This window comes from Crocodylus porosus, unplaced genomic scaffold (assembly GCF_001723895.1).
Source record: "Crocodylus porosus isolate Cpor-Errol unplaced genomic scaffold, CroPor_comp1, whole genome shotgun sequence".
NCBI classification, from domain to species: Eukaryota; Metazoa; Chordata; order Crocodylia; family Crocodylidae; genus Crocodylus; species Crocodylus porosus.
The window spans coordinates 7,189,109-7,212,116 of record NW_017728935.1 but is presented as its reverse complement, the minus strand read 5'-3'; the positions used below and the strand labels follow the sequence as shown (position 1 = coordinate 7,212,116).

The 23,008-nt window shown below is 54.4% G+C and overlaps 1 protein-coding gene across 6 annotated transcripts in view; it reads left to right on the top strand.

Annotated features, from left to right (window-relative positions):
• The window catches only part of RAP1A (RAP1A, member of RAS oncogene family), a 61,520-nt gene extending 58,570 nt beyond the window's left edge, over window positions 1-2,950 (top strand). For 4 of the 6 annotated variants that reach the window (XM_019546839.1, XM_019546834.1, XM_019546838.1 and 1 more), the window contains one exon: window positions 965-2,950. The gene's annotated coding sequence lies outside the window, so the exon portion shown is untranslated. The remainder of the gene's footprint in view (window positions 1-964) is intronic. The other 2 variants (XM_019546837.1, XM_019546835.1) reach the window with 1 other exon arrangement.
• The last annotated feature ends 20,058 nt before the right edge of the window (window positions 2,951-23,008 follow it).

Sequence of the window (23,008 nt, the reverse complement as noted above, 5' to 3'; positions counted from 1 at the left end):
TCCCAGGCTACTTGGTCTGAGAGCAGCCTCCTGACTACCCTGTTGGCTTCTCTTATTGTGGGGCTTTGACATGTTTTGGCCAGTGATTTTCATGTGAGGTTCACATGGGCTAAGCTCTGTTGGGGAAGAAGGCTTAAAAAAGAAAGGAAGAGCATTTCCCGCCCCTTTGCCTTCCTCCTGCACCTTGGGCCTGCTTGAACTCGGGTTTCTTGCTGACGTTTAGCTGGGGTGCCATCTCCTGGTCTGTCAACATATCTGTCCAGCTTACATTTTTGGCTGCCAGGGCGTAACAGCAGCCTCACTTCAGCCAGCTTATTTTCACTGGAACAAATGCAATGATAAGATGGAGCTGATATGTTTAGTAGCATAACAGATGTGTTCCACTTGCCGCTTTAGCACAGGCTGAGTATCTGCACGCCACGTGCAGATAACATTGCCGCTTACTGGTGAGAAAGTGCACATATAGTTTTGCGGGCAAGGTATTTTATTCGCTACTAGTTAGCGTACTAATATTGCCCCTCAGTCTGATACAGGTGCTCAGAGTACCAGATTTTCCATTGTGCTTCCGCCCTAAGTTTCCTCTTATTGTGGTTTAAATAATCGGCTTGTTGCAGCCTAAGCTACCAGGAGGTAACTTAACACATTACACACAAAGGATGTTTTTTAGCAGGAGATGTGGTCGTTGTAAATGCAACATATGCGCCAGACTGCTGTGGTGCTGTGTTATGGATTTCCAGCATAAGTTGGAGCCGGATATATATAAATGTACATGTAAATCAGTGCAACGAAGTGAAATAGCCCTTCTTTGGCAAAACACTGTGCTTGTTCTGCTTTCCCTTTTATGGCTGATAATCAGGAAGAATATTGAAACCTTTTATTTAACATCTTTCATCTCCTCAATATTTTTTTTTAAGTTTTAACTCTTTCCCCTCCCCTCCCCCTTCTCTCCGTTTTTACATATTCTAGATTGCAGGAATGAAGAACTGTTGCCCAATTGGAAAGTGCCAGCATTCCAGACTTCAAAAAAAATGACATAAATTAACGACATATCTGAAGAGGCTTCTCTTGTTTTTATATATTATGTGAAGAATTTAGATCCTATCATGGTTTGCACAAGGTCCCTGGAAAAAGGAATGGCTCTGTGTATATCTCTTGGAAAATTAAGACAATAGTATTTCTCCTTGCAATAGCAGTTAACAGATGTGAAGATAAATATAATTGACTCTAGTGTATGATTATACAAAAGAGCATGGATGCATTTCAAATGTTAGGTATTGCTACTATAATTACAATTTCATATTGATCTTTTTATCATAATTCTTCCCCATCAAGCACTAAAAATGTTCAGCCATTATACTTTATATCTATAAACTATATAGATATATATGATATGAAATTTCCCTTTGAACTCACTGCAGCAAATAACTTTTTGAGTCATTTGACTTCATTTTATATTTAAAAGTTATGGATTATAATTTTCATTCTGCCATTATATTCTAATTAAAATGTTTGTGCATAATGCTTTGGAAAAATGGGTCTTTTATAGGAAAAAACTGGGATAACTGATTTCTATAGCTTTCAAAGCAAAAATATATAATATACTAAACCAACTCTAATATTGCTTCTTGTGTTTTAATGTCACAGATTAAATTACAGCTTTTATGAATAATTAAATTTTAGTACATTTTCATTTTGTTGGTGTGTTTTTTTGGGTGGTTTTTTTTTTTTTGTTACAGTTTTCAGGTTTTAGGCTTTTGTCTTCTTTTTTTTTTTTTTTAAATAAGTGTTTCTGTGATTTCTTCCCTCAACTCTACAGTTATGCCAACAAGCTGTCTTTTCTCTCCCCTGTCTTGGATGTATTTAAGCAGACTATGCAGTAAAGTACAGCAGCCTACTTTTAAATAGTTTTGTATATTCTTTTGGATGTTTAAAGACTGTATTCTGCTGCAAATATCCCTCTGTACAATTATTTTTATATGTAAAATTTAGTTTAATACTGTATCAAGGTCTAGTTTTTACTACGATCTTCAGTCTGACAAAGTTGTATGCTTCACTGGGGGAATGTGTGTTTTAACCTTGTTAATCTAAAGGGCAAGAGCCCAAGAATGAAGTGTTCCATTCAACATCTCCAACAAAACGGTGGATTTGAGTTGTTTTTTGAGTGAATACAAATGCACAGAGGCAACCAGCTGGTATTAGTTTTTTTACACGAACCTTGCAGCCAATATAAATACGGAAGAGGCTGGTAAATTTGTTGCAATGTGTATAGGGAGTTGAATGTGTTTTATAATCTCTGTTTCGCAAGTTCACAGAGTACAGGGTATGGAGAGACCCACATGTATTTATCAGGCTGTCTCCTCATTTTTGTGTGCAAGTGGGAGCAGCAGCACAGGTTGGAGATCTGCTGGACCCGATCACCTCTTCAGACTTATACTGTTAAAATGCTATTAGCTTTGGAGGACTGACCACCACGGCACATGCGAGTAAGTGAGAAGAGAGCCGAGTCTTCGCAGCGGGGCAGTGGAGTGTCCTCGGATAACCCCGAACGTCCCGATGGCGTCTTCTGTCCGAAAGATTTTCAGTTAGGAAACGAAAAAGTAACTGTAGCCAAAAGATTGTGCCTGGCTCAGTTTTACTGGGAACCGTGCATGTGGGATTTCTTTAAGCCTGTTCTCTAAAGGTGTCATGCACCTGCCGAATTGTGCAGGGATCCCAATTTTCAAGTGCAGCCTGAACTAAAAGGAAAGAAAGAACTTGGACAAGAACGATGCGGAAAATGTCTGTCTGCTCAACAGTTGCTGGGAAAAACTTTAGTTGCTTAGCTGCTTCCCTTCACTAACCTAACTATGCACTTCCTTCTCTAGGAGGACCCGAAGCATGGTCTCTGCAGGTTAGTCGGTATCTTTACTAAATGTAAAGTTATTTTAGTAATAAAGTAATTTTAATGTAACTGCCGATTTATTAGATGCGTGTTCTGTGGAAATCTGATCTCAACTGTGTCATCCACGGAGCCACTAGATGGTGCTTTAGGATAGCGTGATACGGGTAATGCAGCCACATAAATGCCATGGAAGGGGGAAGCAAGGTTCTTTGGGTAAATCTGATATCTTTTATTAGACCAACTCAAATAGCTGGAAAAATTCTTCTTTGCAAGCTTTGAGTACAAACTCCCTTCGTCAGGCTCATGCTTCCTCAACCTGACAAATGGTATTTGTACCCAAAAGTTTGCAAAGAATTTTTCCAGCTATTTGAGTTGGTCTAATAAGAGAGAGCACGTTTACCCAAAGAACCTGGTCCGCCTGTGTCCTTAGAGCGACATGGCTACGATCTATACCCATGAAACAGGCAAGCAACACACAACTGATCTGTACGCTTCAGCCAGCGAAGCTGAGGGTCCCTGCTCCATGATCGTAGCGTGCAACAGGTTGGGGCCGGGGGAGGTCAGCATCAGCCGGGGAGGCAGCCAAAACAAATTGGGCCGCTTCAGGAAGCAGGGCGTTCACAGGTGGTGGAGCTTTTCCCTCCCCGTGACGCTTCTTTCGGGTCATCTGGTTCAGAGCATGGCCTAGCAGCCAGGGTGAAGCAACTTCTAACAGCCGGATCGGCAGCACGTCTCTGCAAACCGATCAGTGCCAGGATGTCGTGGAGCATTGGAGAACCACCCTGTTGATTTTGATACAAACCAAAAAGCCAGAAAAGCTCGATTCACAGGAAACGATGGGAGCGATGCAGGTCAAGGAGTCTCTTACTGTCCCTTGCTGCCGCACCGCCCTGTTGGAAACAGCGACGTCACTTGCAGCACCCGAGATGTGTAATCTGGGCTCTGAAAAGTGCATTTTTTAAGGGAGAGAGTGAGAGTGGTGGTAGAAAACAGCATGGACTGGGTGGAAGGAGAAGTAGGGATCTCAGGAGTATCAATAGCCCTTGGCACGGGGGTAAGCCAGAACAGGGAGGGGATATGAAGCAGAAGGATGGCAAACAGTGTAGAGGGAAACATGCAGCCGAGGGAAAAAGGTAAGAGTGGTGCGAGTTGCAGGGTCCCAGAATGAGAGAGAGATGCTGGGGGTGATGTATGGATAAAGCAGCCAGGTTTTGGGGGACCGAGTCCCTGGCACTCTGCCAACAGCCGTCAGAAGAGGAAACGCTGACAAGCGCTCGTCTGGGTTTTGGTGGCCAACAAGGCGGTGACATTGAGAGCAGCCAGCCAGTTCAGGGGCAGCGCAGTTGCACGGTTTGCAAACAGATTCTGATCAGGAGATTTCCTGGGGCCAATTCAGGGCCAGTTTTCCAAATCTGAGATGAAAGCCCTGTAGTAGGGTGTTTGGGAGAGCCCTGAATACAGCCCCAGAATTCAGGCCTGGGGTGGCCAGTCACTTCACCGTGCCCCTGTCTGACGTGGCAGTGCATGTTCGAGGAAACACTCAAGGACTCTCGGGGTGGAGAAGGAGCACATGAAGTGTGGAAGCCAGTGCAAGTGAAAGCCTGAGTCTGCAGGTATACAGGGAGATGATCTCTAGTTGGTGCTCAGTAGCACTTTGTAGCTGGAGAGACCGTCTTAAAACTGGAGTGTAAAACATACTGGTCTCGTTACGCAGGATCTCATCGCAGAAGAGAGAGGAGCTGAATGTTTAGCTCGGGATCCTTTGGGTTGTAAAGTAGCCAGCTTTCCCACCCGTGAGTTGAAGAAGGGGGAACGATGTTGTGTTGTTTCTCATTTTACCGCTAGGTGATGCTCTATGAAACCAGACTTGCACCATATGACGCGATAAATCTAATGGGGAAGGGTTTTTTATGTACCCTTTCCCTAATTTCAGACCGTGTCTCTAGATCCTGCTGTCAGATGGCCGACGAGGTGAAGCTGAACAACATGGTGTGGATCCTGGCGTGGGATCCTTTGAGGCAGCACCCCTTTATTTGTGGCTGGGGCTGCTCCCATGCCGTGCTGATGTGCTTGCTTTGTATCATACACAAAGAGCTAGTTTTCTTGCTGGGGGGGTCATGTATCTCTAATGCATTTTAATACAAAAGCCCAAATTTTACCCTTAGTTACACGTCAGCTCGATTTCAGGAGGTGATGCCTAATCTAGAATATATCCTGCAGCACGTGATTTAATGTGTCATTAGTTTAAAAAAGAGTTTGCCCAAGAATGTTCTGCAAAAAGGTTAAAGCTTGCCGTTAGCAATTTGACTTCTGAAGGCCACATCGTTTACATGGTCTTTGAGGTGCATATTCCCATCTGATTTGGTTTGACCAGCGAGCAAGGGTACTGCTGGCACTCAGCGTCTTACTAAAGCGAGTCGTGTGTGAGGGTGGATGCTGACTTCTCGTGAAACATGGTGTCCGAGAGGGGAAATGGCACGTGATTCTGGCTTTGAGAACAAGCAGCAAATGCAGCGTACGGCTGGCCTGTCCCGCTGACTCTGACCTGCAAAACTGTTCTGGGTTGGGATTTACAAATACGCCCTGCACATGCTCTCCTTTCTCCTGAATTCTTACAACAGCACTGAAGGAACGTCACGAAAATGAAGCTCTGATTCTGATTTTCAGCCGTGTGGCCCCAGCAAGGTCAAGAGGCAGGTGTTTTGCTAAGGTAAGAAGATACAGAAGTGGAAGAGGGCCGCTGACTTTCTCAGGCTGAGGCCTTGTCTGCACTGGAAAGTTTTATGGGCATTTTATAGGCATTGCTTCATCAGTTAGGAGTTTGGGACCCCTTACTCCAGCTGCAGTGTAGAGACAGTCATGCTAGCAAAAAAAAAAAAAGTTTCCGCGTTTGGGGAAGCAATTTCAGCTCCAGCCGCACCAGAGCTTTGCTGGGGAGCCGTATTTGTGCTACAGGGCTTCCCAGCATATGGCCAAAGCTGTAACTCAATTGCCAAAAGCCGTTTGAGGTGTGGACAAGGCTTGAGTCGCAGTGAATTGTCCAAACCCCGCCGTGTCAATCGAGAACAGACTGTATCTTCTTTTTAAAAAGGGTTTGTGTTGAAGCATCTTGTATGTCGCTGGCCATGCAGGGAGGGGCGCTTTGTCTGTAGAAGAAAAATCACGTTCGCAGTGACAACAGCCCATTAATTTTCTCCTTTAATAAATAATTTATGTCGTGCAAGGTCCCCTCATTATCGCTGAGGGATTGTGCACGGAAGCACGAACCCGAAGGAAGCGCCAGAAGAAAAGCTGTGAAATGCAGCCTCCCGTTGTCTCAGCCGGCTCCTCGCACGCGGCCCCGCGCACCTTCCTCTGCAGAAGGGAGCTATTAAAGCTCAAGCAGTAAAATCCTCCCAGTTAAATAACACACCGAATCCTCTTCCCCTCTCTGTTTTATAGCGCGCGCCAATTCAGCAAGCCCATAACATTTAATTTTTACAAGACTACTGGTGACTGCTTCGTTTCAACCCCCTTGTCTGGGTGTGTGGCAGTGTTCCCACTGGGATCGTAATTCAAGACCCCCCTGCAAGGGCAGACAAGGGCAGACAGCCTCCCTGTTGCCCCTTGTCAGGGGAAGCATTGTCATGCTAATTCCACCCAAAGCTAAATGGTTTTAAGTGACGATTTTATTCTGTGATTGAGCTATTAATGGGCACTCTCCATGACTGCAAACTTTAATGAGAAGGCAGGTGTTGGTGATAGTTGCAGGGGTATGAATAGAAAGAGCCCGTTGCTGGGAACAGAGGCGGCCCTGGGGGTTCAGCTCGTGTTCCTGCCCTCGGGAAAGGAAGGCATGGTGATAGATTTTCTATGAGAGGAGATGGAAGAGGTCCTGTCCAGTCAATAATAGTAGGTGCAAAGAATGCACGGCTGCACACATGCTGCACAAGCAACCTGTGGGACTCATTGCTGCAGGATCTAAGTGGGGTTCATTGAAACCCTGTGTGTTACCTTACAGCTAAAGAGAATGCAAAGTTACAGTAAATGGCACCAAATGTGTCCTGGTCTCCAGGCAGGAGCCAGCCCTTAGCCTGCCGGGATAAAAGGACACTCGGAGGGAGGTGAAGTCTCCCCCCGTCTGCCTCCTGCAGGGTTTCTCAGGCCTTCCTCTGAAGCAGCTGGTCAAGATGGGGTACCCAGCTGGGTGGACTGTGGGTCTGAGCTGGGCAGGCCAGTGCCCGGGAGGGGTGGCCACACACCAGTGGGGCTGATTGGGAATGGGCAGCTATGGCTGTATTGTGAGCTGGGGAAAAATATTTGTGTTTGGCAAAAGAAAAGCAAATGAGAGTGGAGAACTCATCACAGGTCCAGTTGGTTCCCCTCCGTGGTCCCCCTCCCCGCAGCTTACTGCTAGCAGGAGCAAAGAAAGGAGGAGACCTGATTTTTTTTTTCTTGGTCTTTTTTGTCCAAAACCAGTACGTTTCCAGAGGGGCCTTTGCCCAGGCAGCACAGACACTGCGGCTGTAAACCGAAGCTGGGGCGCGCGCAGGCAGCTCTCCCTCATCTACCGCCAAGAAGTTTTTTTTCCCCTCTGAGGATGAGCCTAGCTTTTTTTTCGACCCCTGTTCTAATTTTTTCTTGTTTCTCCTTCTCTTGCCCCCTCCCTAGGTGCCCTCTGTGGTGCACAGTCACGTGGGGCCGAGGTGTTGCTTTGATCCGCTTGTCCTTAGCTGGCTCGTAAAGGCTTCCTCGCCCTAAGAGCTGCACCGTGAGGCCGGCTACCATGGAAGCTGCCGGAGTCCTCGGGCGAGGTCTCGTCCCATCGCTGGGCGGCGAGAGGCGATTGCGGTTCAGGGAGCGGGCGCGCCCCTCGTCCGCGGCGCTGGCCTGCGGGGTGCGGGCGCTTGGGGTGGGACTTGGTCTCCGTGCCGCTGCAGCCAGGTGCGGGGGTGGCTGGGCGACTTCAGGGAGCGGGGACCCCTGCCGCTCGGGGCTCGGTGGGGCTGTCCTCCGCCTTCCTGAACAGGAGGCCCGGCCCTGCCTGCTCGGCTGGGAAAGGGGTTAGTCTCTGCACCACGGGCAGAGAGGCTTCGAGAGAGCACGGTGGCACAGAGACCGCCGCTGGTTCGGTTGTCGGTCCAGCGTGTGGGCCTGCCCCCCGCCGCTGCCCAGGCAGAGCTCCGGTTGTAGCGGCAGGAGGAGGAACCGGCGTGAAAATGGCTGTCCCCTCCTGCAGGAAGAGCCCGGAGCTGGCTCCTGGCAGCAGGCGTGGCTGCAGCATTCACGGAAATAGCCTTGAACAGACACCCACTGCAGAGACCGAGCTTGCACCTTCGCTGCTCCATACCCAGCCTGCCTCCGCGACGGTGGTGCCCTGAGCTGGGCCGGGGCAGGGCTCCCGCTCCCCGCCACCATGCCCCGGGAAGAGCCAGCGGTGCGGAGGAGCCCAGGACTCATCCCGAGAGCCCGGGGCCCGTCCCCGCTGTCTGGGACGAGTCCCTGCCCCACGGCCAACGCGGTCTCGTGCGGCTGCCTGCCCCGGCCTCCCGGCTTCAGACCGTGCTGAAGCAGCGACTAAGGGAGCAGAGGGACCTGGGGCGAGGCCCGGAGCCGGGCGGTGGGTGGTTACGGGCTCAGGCCCGCAGCGTCCAGCTGCACCTGTACCCCCGGCGCGGCCCGGCTGCGGGGAGCAGCACGGGCAGGGGGAGAGAGGATGCTGTCGGCTGGGACTTGGGGCAGGGAAGCGATGAGGTGGAGACGGCGCCGGGGGTGAGAAGCAGCGAGGGAAAAAGCTGTTGCCCTGAGGGCGGGGGCATGGGAAAGGCCAGCGCTCGTGGAGGAGACGGAGCAGCCCGGATTTTCTCTTCCCTGGTGCCGGGGGCCAAAGGGCCCTGCTTGCAACAGGACTGGCGTCACCCCCTTGGCCTGCGTTTCTGTACCACCACGAGTCCAGGCCGGGGCTTGGCCCGGAGGTAGCCCTGCGTGTGGGCCCAGTCCTGCCCGGCTGGACCGGACCAGGGCTACCACCTCCGAGGCAGCTCCGTTTCATAGGTTTCATAGCTTTCACAGACATCAGGGCTGGAAGGGACCTCGGGAGATCAGCGAGTCCAGCCCCCCCACCAAGGGGCAGGAAGTCAGCTGGGGTCATAGGATCCCAGCAAGATAAGCATCCAATTTGCTCGGTTATCAGCCCTGCCTGGCAGCCAGCTCCATCCCGGGAGCCGATTGCTCATTATCTCTGGTCTCTTGAGCCTTACAAACACCGAGGCGGGATCCGACTAACCGGATTGCGCGGGCTTTGACCTGAAACGCAGCTCGGAGCCAGGCGAGCGAGGAGGTCTCGTTAGGAGAGATGTGCAGAAGCGACCGGGGCAGGGCTGATGGGGGGAAAGCAGCTCATCGCGTGCCTTGTCCTCATGCAGCGCGAGTCCAAAGCTGACCCCGCCGTGGCCGCTGGCACGAGCTGGGGGAAAATCTCCTGGTGCCATTGCCGCAGCGGCTGCTGCTCCAGGGCCTGCGGGAAAGAGCCTGCAAACTCACTCGGGGGCTGATGCCAGCATCCACCGCGATGCGAGCCCGGCTCTCCTCTCCCCTCTCCCCGGCCTGCCAGGGACGTCACCTCTGTTCCCGGGCCCCAGCCCCCTGGCAGCAGCTGTTGCGTCGCACGGCGGGCCCGTCTCACCCCGCGGCACCGCCGTCCCGAAGCGGGGTGCCGCACCGGCCAAGTCGAGGCCTGCTCCAGCAAACAGGCCCCTCTCCAGCCAGAGGCACAGGGGGCAGGGAGAGGGATGCCCACAGGAGCTGCAATTCGGCTACCAGATATGAGCCTTCTGCGCTGGGAGAAGCCTGGCCCCAGTCATTGCAATGACCCTGCCCCGCAAGCCGGTCAGGGATGTCCTTCCCCCCCCCCGCACATGCTGCTGCATAGGAGGAGCCGCAATCCCACCACGCTGGTCACTGCAGTGCTTGCAGCGCCACCCCAGCGAGGGGCTGATGGGAGGGGGTGGAAGCTGCTCTGCCTACCTTGCAGGGCCCTTCGCGCAGCGCTTGCTGAGCACCCCCTGCGCTCCCCGCGTTGGGGAAAACAGCAGCTGGGCTTTTCGCAGGCCTGGACTTGAATGCAAGGACTGCTCCCTCTCAGCTAGGTCTTAAAATAGGCTGGCTCTGCCCAGGCATCTGCTCCGCGGTCCTGTTCACGGGATGCTGCGGCTGGAGGCTCGTGCCCTGCCGGCTGCCCTTGCCGGGGGAGAGCGAGCTCTCTGCAGCTCTGCCCAGGCGAACGCGCGTCGGCACGTGCAGCGGGGAGTTCAGGCGCCGGCAGCCCCCGCTGCGACGGCAACGCTGCGGCCGTGATGCCCGTTTCCCTCGGGCCAGGTCGGTGCCTCGAAGCCGGGCTCAGAGCAATGCCAGTCCACTGCCACCCCACGCGGAGCTAGGGCCCCTCGCACTGGGGGCCGCACAGGCGAGCCAGGGCCGACGGCGCGGAGAGGGGCAGTGCTGGCCAGAGCGCGTGGGGCAGGTCACCGGTGCCCATCGCGCGGCCTCCCCGCGCCGGAGCAGGGGCGACCGAGTGCATCGGGGGCCCGCGGCGCGGGAGGACAGCGAGGGCATCTCGAGTTCCCAGCGCGGCCTCCCTCCTGCCCCGCAGAAACCGAGCACGCAGCTTCTTGATGGAAGCAGTCATGAGCCTCGTAGCTAATAAACCCGAGCCGAGACCGATTACCTAGAGCCGCGGCCCCAGGCCCGCGCGCTCAGCCTTCGCCTGGCTTGTCTCGGCTTCCCCGCGTGCCCCTGCCGCGTGCGGCCTGCCCCGCTTTGAGCGAGACACGGGGACGGGCTCACGCGTGCTGCTACTCGCTCGGCGCTCGCAGCGGGCAGGGCCGAGGGGGTGTGCCAGCGCGGCGTGGGGGTCTCCGGCAAGCAGGAGTCGCCGCGTCGGAGCCAGAGCCCCTACTGAACACGACAGCGCAGCAGCCTCATCTTGGCAAATCGTGCACGGGTCTTTACGCGCCGTTTGAGGCAGCGACTGCTTTCGGAGGCCCGTGGAGGGCACAGGCTGGGTTTTGGCAAAGCTGTGGCTGGGCCAGGGTGGTTCTGTAATTCTGGGTGTAAGCCAGGTAGCAGCATCTTTGAGTCAGGCAGCAAACGAAGGCCTTGGAAGGGCTGAAAAGAACTACGGCCCTCCCGGCACAGCACATCCTGCACGCTGACGTGCCAGCATCGTGTGATGGGAAAGCACCAGAGCACCGCTAAACACCCCTTCCCCCCAGGTCCTCTTAGCCGCCCGTAAGCCAGTGGTTTTCAGCCATGGGATTGGCACAGTTGTGTGTGCAAGCACCTACGCAGGATTCACCCCCCAGACATTTCCAGTACGAATCAAAATTAGTACAACCCGTCACGGGCACTGCTCTCTGCGACCGCGGGATGGCTCCGCTCTTTCGCCATTGTCCAAAAAGGAGTGAGAGCATTTTCTGAGGGGTGCCTGGAGTCACAACGGCTGCTGTAAACCTTGCAATAAGCCCAGTCTGCATAAATCTGGGTAGCAATAACAGGCAGAATACCAATTTCCTGTGCGACTTTAATGCAAGGAGATATTTATTCATCCTCTCTGTATATCACCCACTTTAATGGGCCAAAGGATAACGAACGCTTCAGTTGGCCTCAGTGGAGAGGCTCCAAGCTGGAATATATCGACTCAGCTCTGACACAAACCCATTAGGCCCCTGATGTACAGCACAAATAAATAAGCACGGCAGCTTCCCGCTCCATGCTCTAGCTTTGCAGCACTGATTTACAGGCCTTTCTTCTCCAACAGTTTTCCCCCATCCCTAAAATCCTCCGTCAAGCCCTCTGCTGACCAGAAGACCACGCAGACAGTCACGTGCCAGGATGGCCCTTCAGGGCTCACGGGCAGAGCCGTGGCACCTGGCGCATGGTATATAGAAAGAGAAAATTAACTGGTGATCCTTTTGCCCTGCAATTCCCCCAGTCCCATAGCGGTAGCTGGAAGTGCAGGACAGGGGCTGTAGTGTCCCACGCTGCCTCTATCATTAGTGGAGATAGTTTTCAGAGAGACCCTTGGATGCAGCTTGAAATCTGGACACCAATAGTTGCTCCAAAAGTTTCCCCCATTCAAGGTAAATGCACTGATTTGCTTTCTGGGATGCTCTCCCTGCCCCAAACCGAGGTGACAACCTGCTCCTGTAGGCATGTTAAGTTCTCCACTTGTTGCACTGTTAGGGCCGGTGGCACGGTGCTAGACGCCGCGTGGTTTCCCCTAGATTTGGCTTCCACTGCAGCAAAGCGTGCACGGAGCCCTCGCAGATGGAGAGCCCGTGGCTCTAAGGACAAGGAGAAGTAACAAGCTGGGAGAAGAGGGAAGGAAACAGGCCAGACTCGCCTAGGAGTTCCTGTTGGGAGGCTTAAGACTGCAAGGCTGCACCCGCCAGCAACGAGCCAAGCCTCACAGCTGCGGTCTGCAGCAGACTCTGTGGTGCGAACCCTCCCTCCAGGCAGGTCTACAGAAACCATGGAGGACACCTGCAGCACGGCCGTGGCAGAGACCTGGAGCACTGCGGCAGCATTTGGGGAACAGAGGTTGCTCTGAGCACGAGCCCCTTGCTCAGGGCAAGAGCTCTGGGTGCAATCCTGCAATGGTTTCTGCCTGTGTGCGACTCCCTGCACCTGGCGGAGGGGAGTCTGTAGGTGTTGCTGGAATTGCTAACCAGGCCGCAAGATAACAGGGTCTTGGCAGGGCCAGGCACTTAATGAGAGCAGAGGGCTGGGGCTTTGCTGCATAGGTGGTGCACAGTCCTTGCTTAAACAGGCAACACAATACCAAGGTCTTAGATCTGCTGTTTGGTCCCAAACACCACTCAGGATCCTCCCCCCTGGAAAGCAGGGAAAACATGATTCAAGACCCAGCAGGATTTAGGATGAGCTGAATTTTCCAGCTTGGGGCTAGAGATGATTGAATAAATGTGAGGCAATTAAGGGGGGGTGGAGGGGTGAGTCAGAGCAGCAGGAGGCAGCGGGAAGTTGAGAAAAGGCCCCCGGGGCCTGTCTCTGGTTTATCCGATGATTTGCTGCACGAGCTTAGGCAGGGAGCGCTGGTCAAAACTTTCCAAAGCTGCCTCCGATTTGGGGTGTTTTAGTCTTGGGTGCCTGCCAGGAAGAGCTTTGGGTTTGGGCTGGGCTGGGTTGCTGAGGGCTGCTTTGATTTTGGTACCAACTCAGAGTTCATTCCCTTTGTGCCTCAGTTTTCCAAGCTGTGAAATATGGATGTGGTTTCTCCAGCTTTGGCTGGAGCGTTCTTTGGCCCTGGCAGGGCCCACTCATGAAAGCAGGCTTAACTTCAACATGTTAGATGCCTTTGGGCAGTGGGGGCTAGTGTGGGGAAAGGAGGAAAACCGGGTGTTGTTGGTAGAAAGTATTTGTCACTGATTCTGCAAAGGCAGGGCTTGTGCCTTCACACTGCAGATAAGACCTTGCCAGGCAGGAGAGCAGCGGATTTTATAGGAGAAGAGTTTTTTCGAGCCTCTGTATTGCAAAGCCAATATTTTAACAGGCAAAGGCGCAGAATAAAGTGTTGGGATATCACAGAACGAGTCTGCAGCCCGGTCTCATGCCAGACTATATCCAGGAGAGCACAGACTGCACGAGGCGAGGCACAGCCAACAATTTACAATGCAGTGATAGCCCGAAGTGATTGCGAGCCCTGCAAGTCTGATGACTGGCACAAGGAGCCAGGGTTTCAAGGGCTCTGAACTCCCAACTGGGGCTTGCAAGGTGCCATGAGGCGTGGGTGCTTGTGCGAAGGGTCGGGCCCCAGAGGTGCTGAGCTGGTTTGAGGTATCCAGGTTGTAGCTGTATTGGTCTAGACAAAAAAGCAATCAGGACACGCAGTAGAGGGGATATCCTTCATTAAACCACCCTGACTTTTGAAAAAAAACAATCTTTAATCGCAAGGTTTCAGGCACAAACGCCCTTCGTCAGGCACCAGAGAAAAGATTGTAAAGGTTCTCCTGGGTAGAAACGCAAGTTCATGCTTTTTTAGCAAAGAGCCGGCTTGGGAATCATGACACTGGGGAGATCCTGAAAACCAGCCCCGGGTCTTCAGGAAACATGGTCCTGCGGTTGTTTGGGTGATGGTGCAATGGGGATGGGGGCGAGGGCCGTTCGCCAGCGTTTCCTGCAGCCTGGGCCAGCTAACCTCCTCCTTCCCGGGCTGCTTTTCCTTTGCTGGTAGATAACCGAGTAGTGGCATGAAAGCAGCTGGAGGGGCAGATGCCTGCAGCTCCTCTGTTGACTTCCTGCCCTCTGGGTACCCAGAGCCATCCTGCCTCTGCCTCTGTTGCTGTCCTGAGCTGCGAGCTACCCTGAAGCTTCGAGCCTGGCCGAGGGGCAGGAGTCGGTGCCCTGGCGTGTACACGAGCCTCGTGAAAGCCGTTCCCATCCCGTGGCGGCGTGGTGGCCTATACATAACGAGCTCCCCCTCGTCACTGCTGCCCTTTTTGGTCCCCTCGTATGGCAGCCTCGGCTAGTTGACCCGGGGTTGGCTCACAGGGGCTAACGAAGGCGTGCTGGTTAGCGATGGGGTGGGCAAGGCTGGTGTGCGGCTGCTCCGGCTGCCTGGAGATAAGCGGTCCCTGGGGCGGCTTACCCAGCCGCGTGCCTGGCACGGGGCGGGCTCCGCAGCCTGCTGGCTGCCTGACGGGACATGCACAGAGCAGGGATGCATCGCACATTGAAGGGAAAAGCGTCAGTGGGAGAAGTCACTTGATCCTATCCCCGCACATCCAGGGACGTGTCTGCCCTGTGCGGAGTCAGCAGGGCTCAAAGGGCCTCGTGCCGGAAGGTGCTCGAGCAAATTGGAGGAGCCCTCTCGGGGCTTTGGGTTTATTGCAAAACATAACGAGGGAGTTTCTCTGTCCTGTGTCCCTGCAAAGGGAGCACAAGGGGGTGGGGAGATCTCCTGGTGAGACCTTATCTGGGCTCTCGCTCGCTCTCATTTTAATCTGTGAAGACCTGGGACCCTTCTTAAGGGATTAATGCTAAGTGGAGCTTGCGAGCCCAGCAGCAGTGTGAAGGGGAAGTTGTTCAGATTATGCAAACCACACAAACAGGATTAGCTGCTCGGGCCGTAGTCACCAAGGACCGGCACAAAGACACCTGGGATTCACCCCAGATCACAGGGTGCAGGGCAGCAAGCGGGGAAATGCACTGTCCCTTTCTCTCTACATCCAACACCACCTGCCAATGCTTCGATGATGTGCATTGGGTTTCCCCGCTCTTCATTCCTGTGGCTGTCTCTGACCCCTTTGCCAGGCTCAGCCTTGGATCCCAGGCCTCCTGAAGGCAATGGAAAGGCTGCCTGCGACTTCTGGGGGCCTCGGGTCAGGTCCCTTGCCATGTGTGGAGCTGCCGCTCCGTATCCAAAGCTAATTCTCCCGCTGCCCGTCAGGTTGCAGACTGCACGGTGCAGGTTGCACAGCCTAAAAGGTGGTACGAGGTGCTGGGAGAGCAGGGAAGCAGCCAGGCAGGGCTGTGTCTTGTTCCCAGGCCTTGCAAACACCAATTTAGCAGGGAGCAAGGGAATGACTGGGAAGATGGGGATGAAACGGAGAGGACGAGGCTGACTGTTGGGTAAACCTTCCTGGTAGGAGGCCGCATCCCCGAGGGAGGCAAAGCAAGGCCATTTGCACGGGGTGTGTGCCAGCGGGATGGACGGAAGAGCAGAAAATGCGCTGCAGAGAGCAGGCGCGAGGTGCCCCAAGATCAGCGGTGCCGGGGGGCTGTGACCCGGGCAGGCACCGCGCAAGGACGCGTCATGGGGTTTGCAACCGCCCTGCCCTCCCCAGAGGCAGCTCGGTGTGGATGGAGGAGGGTGGAGGACTGCTGGCCTAGCTGCACCGTGCGACTTGCTGATCTATCCGGTCTCATTGCCCAGTGCTCACGGACTGTGAACTGCAGCCCTGCACCCACTGCTCATGCAGGGAAACGGAGGCAGCACGAGGCCGTGGGCCCCTTGCAGCAGTCCGGCGCCCCAAAGCCATCGCTCTCCAGGCCCCCAGTGAGCCATCCGCGCAAGGGGGAGCCAGACATCCCCTGTGAGCCGTCCTCCTTCAGCGCAGACGGTTGCTTGAGGTGGGGCCGGATGTGAGCAGACTAACGGGAGAAACAGGCTGGGCTCCAGAGGGTCCTTAGCCATATTAAAGGGCAGAAACCCTCTTTCTTGGGTCCAGGTGCTTCGCGGTGGTGCCTGGGTACCACCATGCATGCAGTGGTGTGGAAACCCCTGCTCTGGAAACAGCCCCTCCGGGTACTGAGCCCCAGGTACCGGGACCCATGCTTGGTGAACCCTCCTGGAGACCACAGGCTATGGGCAAGAGCAAGAGACGCCAGTCCTGGACCAGGACATCTCAATCCACAAGCAGCTCCAAGGGCTTTTATTCTCTGTGCAAAGGGCCCTCCCGGGTGAGCAGCTCCAGGGCCCTGTTGTCCAGCTCAGTTCAGAGGTTTCCAGACACCTTTTGGTTGCGCTCGACAGGGGAGGGGGACATCTTCCTTTTGAAAGCTCTGGCTGCATCATTAAGCCGAACAAGAGCCTGCAAACTCAATCCTTGTTTCTCCTGCTCCGCTCGGGTGAACACGAAGGGGAGGAAAGGCCCAAAATAGACAATTAGACCAAGAAATAATGTTGGACAGCGACGGCTTTGCCTTGACACATTCGCTCCCGACAAGCACACGCGCTCAGCTGTATAAATAGCAGCCGCCCAGACTTGCCTAATCATCCCGTCATCGCTTTATAATATTAATTAAACATTCCTCTGGGGTCGTTCGCATCCTAATTAAATCGGGAGCTTACAAAGGCTTCTGCAGCAAGCCAAACAAGTGTGCGCGTGCATGCGGGCAGCAGCGCGGCATCGGCAAACTTAAAAAAACGCAAGAACTGTAAACAGAATTATTTTGAATAGCCAGCAAATGCCAGGCCTGTCTCATGGACTCTTCTCCGGGAGCAGCAGGGGCTGTTAGCTCCGAAGGTATTTATTTAAGAGGGAAGCCGCCACGGGCGATGAGAGAGGCAGCTCCTGCCTTGCCTGAAGTAGCGACGGATTCCCATTTTTCCTTCCTCCCTGCCCTTCAGCGAGACAACAGCGCGTCGTCTTTGGCAAAGAACCACTGACTATATCAAAGGGCCAATTAATCTGCAGCTGCTGTGGAAGGGGATGGGGGGAAATGCAGAGAGACGAGGCGCTTCCTGGAATATATTCCTAAAGCAATGACAGGCAGGCCCCAGCAGCTGGGAGACGCGCCTCTCCCTCCGTCCCCTGGCCGGACGGCGTCTCAGCAGAGGACGGCAGCTGCCCGGTCCTGTTCGGGGGGCGTGGGCAGCAGGCCCCGGGCTTAGGGACCCCGGCGCACTGCCCGCCAGGGCAGGGGTGAGCGAGCGGCTGCGCACGTCTGAGCGCGGCCGGCCGCCCGCCGTCTGTCACGCCGTCACAGGTAACGAATGAGGAATTGCAAAACCGTCGCGGCGTGACGCCGTCTACCTCCGGGTCTCGATAGCCCTGCTGTCGTCCCCCGTAGGTTTCCTCCATTTTGACATGGATGTCTGAGCAGAATCAGGCCGCGGCCCTTGAGGTCTGCAAGCGGATGCTCTGCTGGTTTCCTGCCCCTCTCTCTCCGTCTCCATCCTGCCCGCCTCCCCAGAGCTGCTTCCCTCTCTTCTGGGCCATGCGTATGCAGCTAGTACGTAAATGAAGGGTGGCCTCAGAGCTGCGTATCGCACCGCAACGGTGCTTATCCTGCCTCTTACCACTTGGCTTTGGGCTGGACCGTGACGAGGCAGGTCCTCCTGGTACCGCTCCAGCCTGCATGGGATGGCTCGGTTTGGTCGCAGTCTGCACCTTGCGGAAGCGCTCAGGCCAGCTGGTGCTTGTGGAGGGGCCACCAGAGCCACGAAACGTCCCCACAACACCGTTTCTCAAGGTGCGGGGCAGCGGCCCACCCGAAAGCGCCATTGTTTGAAGCCCGTTGAGCTCAGCGAAGCCAACACCAGGGGAAGAGTCCCCGGGGAAATGTCGCGGGTGGGTGTAGAGGTCAGAGGATGCCCTTCAAGTGCCACCACCACCTTGAACTCTCCCGCCTTTCCAGCCAGCCACACACGCCGGCTTTGTGCTTGCACACCAGCATGCTCCTACGAAGGTCTGTGCAGCTTGGTGCACGCTCTTGAGTTAACCCTGGGGTTTAAAGAGACCCGTAGAGGAGAAGGGAGAGAGACAGCAGAATGGAGAAAATAAAACTGAGACAGACCCTTACCAGTCTGCGTGCCACCCCCCAAAAACGCTCCCCACGACGGCAGTGTCAGCAGGTTTGCATCGTGCTGAACCTAAAGAAAACGGGAAAAGACCATCAGCAGAGCCATTTGCTGCTTGCCTGGCCAGGCTGGAAACCACCCCTTCCTCTCCTCCCTCTCATGTATCGTGGCAGATTTGCGACCCTCCGTCTCCAATAAGCCTCGTGCGCCCTGCAGGGAGGCATTGTGAATTACTTTCCAAATTATGCGAGTAATTAAAATCAATGAGAGGGTGCCCTGCTTAAATAACATCATTAGATGAGCCTAGCGAGTGAAATGAATGTAATAGGGTTCGGGCGACGGCTTTTAACCCTTTCCCACTTGTGCTTCCAGCGCGGGCGCAGAAGGGGCAGAAAGAGGCCTGGGGTGGGAGGGTCTGCACGAGGGTTTGAGCTCTCCCGTGTGGTATCGTCTCCAGGATGGCTGCGGTCACCTTTCGGTGCTCCTCCGCAGGTTACAGCCGTTGACTTGCAGAGGCTGCGGGAGCAGGCGGCCTGCAAGCACGGACCCTGCAAAACGGATGAGAGTTCGGCGGTCGGGGATCCAGGGGACCGTGCAGGTGCACGAAAGCATCCTTGGCCTAGCGGAGCCGTGGCAGCATTGGCGGGGCCAGGCAGCAGCAGGCCCCTCGGGTCTGGTGCGCGGTGGGATCGTGCTTGCCACGTGGCCTGGATTTGCTCACAAGACTTGTTGCCTCCCTGCAAAACCACGCTGTCTCCTGCTCTAGGGGCTCAGTCCTACTCGATGGCCAAAATCTCTTTGAATTCGCTGGGGATGGGACCGGGGCAGGTATCAGCCCGGCTAAGCGCAGGGCCCGATTCTCTTGCTATCAGAAAAGAGGTTCCCACTGACTTGCAGTCTTGTGCAAGACAAAGCCGTCCTGATTTTTCCGTGCACCCGTTTCCATAGTGGCTGGGTACAAACATAACTTTGCTGGAGCAAAGCTGCCCCTTTCCCCCCGCGGCCCTCGCCCGCTCTCTGGAAAGCCTGTCCTTCGCCGGCAGGAACCAGACACGCTGGCCCGGAAAGATAAGCTCCGCGCCGTGCGGCAAAGTGGACTAGTGATAGCAAAGTCCCCAGTGGATTTGTCTGTCTCTGCCTTGCCCCTTTCATATCTCGTTGCCCCTTGCAAGGATTTACCAAGAACGCTAAATCCTAAGCTCTGCTGTCGCGTAGACCCAGACGAGCTGCCCTGGCGGCAGGTTGGTGCTGGGTTTTTGTCCAGGGCACGTGCGCGAAGACACGAGTGCTACTGAGGGGTTAAACCTGTGATTTGCATCTCATTTCCATATTCCAGTGAGCTGCTAGGATAAAGACAAAGTTTAGTTGTTGATTTTCTCTCCCCAGAAGCAGTAGTGCGGCGTTAGCACCTCAGCGGCTTCACTCTTCCGGCGCGACAAGAGGCACGGTCCTTCTCTAAACCCTTCCCTGCTTCAAATGAAGATAAATGCTCCTGTCTGCTCGGCCATGTGAGAGGAATTAATACAGAAGCATGAAGTAAAAACATTAATTATGAAAAATTAATTGACCATATGTTTTAATTACAGAGAGTGGAAAATAAGTGAGAGGAATATGCTTTGTTCAGCGTTGTCTCCTCTAACGACTGCATTTTTAATGAGCGGCACCACAGGACACGAGCAAGCGTTCATTTTTATGCGCATAATCAGGCGTCTCACCCTCGTCATCACCGAGGATGGGGTAAAACAACAGCCGAGCCTGCAGGAGGGGCCACTAATCCCAGGCCCCGCAAGCTGCCGAAATAACACGAGGTGATGATGGTTTTGAGCGTGCCTACATGACTGCGCAGCCCAGGTCCCTCTGCAGAGCCCCGAGGGCTCGAGCCGCAAAGGCAGCTGGCAGCCGTGGTCGCTGGAGCCCGGCCGAGCCCTGGGACGTGGCATCCCCGTGGCACCGCGCCTCCGGGGGACCGAAATCCTGCCAGCTGGACCGCCCGGGGCAGCGAGCTTCCCGATTGCGAGTCAAAACGCTTCTCCCTGGCGCTCCGGCCTGCAGCGCCGGGGCAGCGTGGGCAGGGGTTTCGGGCACTCTGCGCCTCTCCCGTGTCCCGCCGCGCCTGCTCCGGGTAAATGCTCTGTAGACCGACAAGACAGCAGGGATGGAGCCTAGCAAGAGCCCTGAAATCGGAGCGCACAAACTTCACCCCATTTCATATCCCCTGGCAGACAGAGCCCTAGGCAATGCAATGCTAGGTAGGCTATAGAGAGAAGTAAGAAGTGCAGTGCTGCCTTAGAGACTCAGGTGTCTAAATCCCTTAGGGTGATTTGAGTTACTGTTCGGAAGCTTTTTCGGAAGGAACCTTTCCTCTGAGCAGACAACCTGGACGGGGGGCCAAGCAAGCCTCCGAGTAAGGCGAGCAGGATTTGGCAGTGACGGGGGGAGTTAATTTATGTCCGCACTGCCTTGGAAATGCTAGTCTCGGTATATGAATGTGTGCATTGACAGAGCTATGTGCTTGAACGAGCTGCCTTTGTTTCAGTGAGAGTTGGGCGGCTTGGAAAATCTCAGCCATCCAAGCCAAATGTCATCCTCTGCCTACGACCAAAAGCCTCAATTTATCCATGAGATGCAGAGAGAGACGGTTTGCCTGGAGTCCTACCAGGACGCAGGGTGCAGGCACCTGGGGGTAGGGGCAGGATCTACGTATTCACCATCACTGTCATTTCCATGGCTTCGCTGTGCCCGACAGGCAGTGGGGAAAAGCCTTTCCCTTGCTATTTATTGGCTTCTGCTGCAAGGGGCAGGAAAATCCACGTTTAAGTGTTTGGGTTTCTTCTGCCCCAATTTGTTTCTCGTTTTCCAAGACTGACTCACTGTGAGGATGCCTCGGATCTAATTACGCTCGTCACATCAAATTGCATTGTGTCAGGAAACCCAACCCCGACTGGGAACATAATGCCCCCGGGGGGGAAACCAGGGGAAATTTACCTGGGACACGTTGAGAGAGTGACAGGATGCTCCAGAAGGGATTGAAGCATGCACGTGCGGTATCGGACGCGCTGGGCTGGGAAGGCAGGACCCTGCCGGAGAGCCTGGGAACAGCGGGTTTCCATACAGGGCCGTCCTCCGCCCTGGGCCGGAGGGGAGAGGGGACACACGTCTGCAGGGATATGATCTTTCCATCGTGGGGCATGCAGATGTCCAGCCGGACAGGGCACATCTGCTGAGCAAGACAGCCCGGTGCTGCAGCCTGGGACAACGTCTAACACGCAGCTGTCGCATCCAGCTCTCCAGGCTGCATTTCACCCGCTGAGCGTCACCGCAGGGATCTTGGCGAGCCCCCGTCAGAGGACTCTCCCCTCTTCCTGTGCCACCTCATCAGGGAGGCCATTAATGGCATCCAAAGAGAGATCCCAGCCTGCTAGGATGCCAAACTGCGACTTGGCACAGCTGGGTTCTTGACTTTGGGACCCAAGACAAGGGTATAGGCTGTAGCCGCGTTGGTCTAAGGACACAGGCAGACAAGCAGATATCGGGTAAATCTGATATCTTTTATAAGACCAACTTACAGAGTTGGAAAGTTTCTTCTTTGCAAATTTTTGGGTATACATACCCTTTGCCAGGCTGAGTCATCCAGGAAGAGCACGCACCAACTGCAGATGCTTCCTCAGCCCAAAACTTTGCAAAAAAAGAATTTTTCCAACTACAGAAATTTGGAGCAGTCCGTTTACCTCGAAGGTGTCTGACGGCAAGCAGGATGTTGAATTATGCGTCATCCTTGTTATGATGTTTCATATTTCGCAGGAGACTTGGTGATGGAAACGATATAAATATATTGCCTCTAGCACACTGCCCGCTTGTACTGTTAGACCAACTCGGCTACACCCTTTGTCCCTGTGAAAAGGAGGTTAAGTTGGGGAGCAGGGACCAGTACTACTCTTCTGGGCCTCCAAGTTCTGTGATTACGATGGCTCGATGCAATAATGCATGCCCAGCAAAACACTTACCGTGACCACGATGGTGGCAGGAGAAATACCCTGACCAAGGTAATGCAACTAAAACGGCACTGTGAAGTGGAGGGTGCGCCCTTGTCTGCTTGCAGACAGGACTCACTACGGGAGCCTCATAGTTACCTTCCCACTGCCCAGTCCAGTGGGCAGATCTCGGCGACACGCCGACTTTATGGAAATGGGAAACTCCTCCCTAGCTTGCTCCTGCAGCCGTACAGCCGAGGGCAGGAAAACCTCAGGGGCATCCCAACCCCGAGCTTCCAGTTTTGGACCTGCACATAGGATGCCCACCAAAGTATCTGAAGCCCCAGGCTGTGGTGGAGGATACTTTCCGGTAGCAGGGCCACAGAGGGACTCAAACAGATTTGGACCTGATCTGACTTATTTGACCTGGGACAGGAAAGATTTTCCTAAAAAATTAAAAAAAGCACAACAAATTACAGAGAGAAGAGGGTTTCCACCCATTGGAGGAGTGACGTTCGGGAACAGCCACCCTGAGGGAGTGGTAAGAGGCAGGAAACCCCGCTGGAGGTGGGATGGAGCTGGCGATCCTACAAAAGAGAAGCAAGAAGTAGGTTTGTGGAGGACAGGTGCTGGCCTGATCTGCACTAGGGAGAAAGGGTAGCTCTTTCCTTGTGTAGGTGGAGACAAGGTGGTGAATGTGTGGCAGGGGCTGAAGGAAAACAGGGTGCTTGCAGCTTGACGTGAGTTAGCAGGTCCGAGCAAAGCCCAGGCTGCGTGTCAGTCTCAGCCTGCATTAAAATTACACACTGCTGTGTCTTCACCGGGATCTCATCGTCTGGTGCTTATCACCTGATA